Below are 953 nucleotides of genomic sequence, written 5' to 3' on the forward strand. Positions count from 1 at the left end.
AAAAAAAAAAAAAAAGACATAACGCACAAATAGTAAAATGGCAAATGTAAACCTTATCAATAATTATATGTAAATGGATTAAACATAGATCGACAGAATGCATTTAAAACATACACACACAAGTACACACAAAATCCAAAAATGTGCTTTATTTAAGAGACACTTTAGACTCAAAGACATAATAAGTTGGAAGTAAAAGGGCAGGAAAAGATACACCATGTAACTGGTAGCAAAAGTATTAGGGTTGGGGGGGTCTATGTTAATATCAGAAAAAGACTTTAAGACAAAAATTGTTACTAGATCCATGATTTTATAACATTGAAAGTATCAATCCACCAAAAAGATATAATTATACACAGTAGTATACCTAGCAAGAGTCCAAATATATAAAGCAAAACCAGACACAACTGAATAGAGAAATAGATAATTCAACAATAAGTGTTAGAGACCAACACATCACTTTCAATAATTGATAGAATGAGACAGAAGTTCAGCAAGAAAACAGAAAACAACATTATAAACCAATTAGACCTAACAGACATCTACAGAACATTCCACCCAATAGTAGCAGAATATACATTCTTCTCAGTACAAATGGAACATTCTCCAGGACAGACCATATGTTAGGCTATAAAATAAGTATCACTAAATTGTAAAAGACTGAAATTCCAGGCACGGTGGCTTACACCTGTAATCCCAGCACTTCGGGAGGCTGAGTTGGACAGATCACCTGAGGTCAGGAGTTCCAGATCAGCCTGACCAACATGGTGAAACCCCATCTCTACTAAAAATACAAAAATTAGCCAGGCTTGGTGGCAGGCGTCTGTAATCCCAGCTACTCTGGAGGCTGAGGCAGGAGAATCGCTTGAACCCTGAGGCAGAGGTTGCAGTGAGCCGAGATCGCGCCACTGCACTCCAGCCTGGGTGACAGAGTGAGACTCGGTCTCAAAAAA

This window comes from Mandrillus leucophaeus, unplaced genomic scaffold, assembly GCF_000951045.1.
Source record: "Mandrillus leucophaeus isolate KB7577 unplaced genomic scaffold, Mleu.le_1.0 Scaffold2, whole genome shotgun sequence".
NCBI lineage: Eukaryota > Metazoa > Chordata > Mammalia > Primates > Cercopithecidae > Mandrillus > Mandrillus leucophaeus.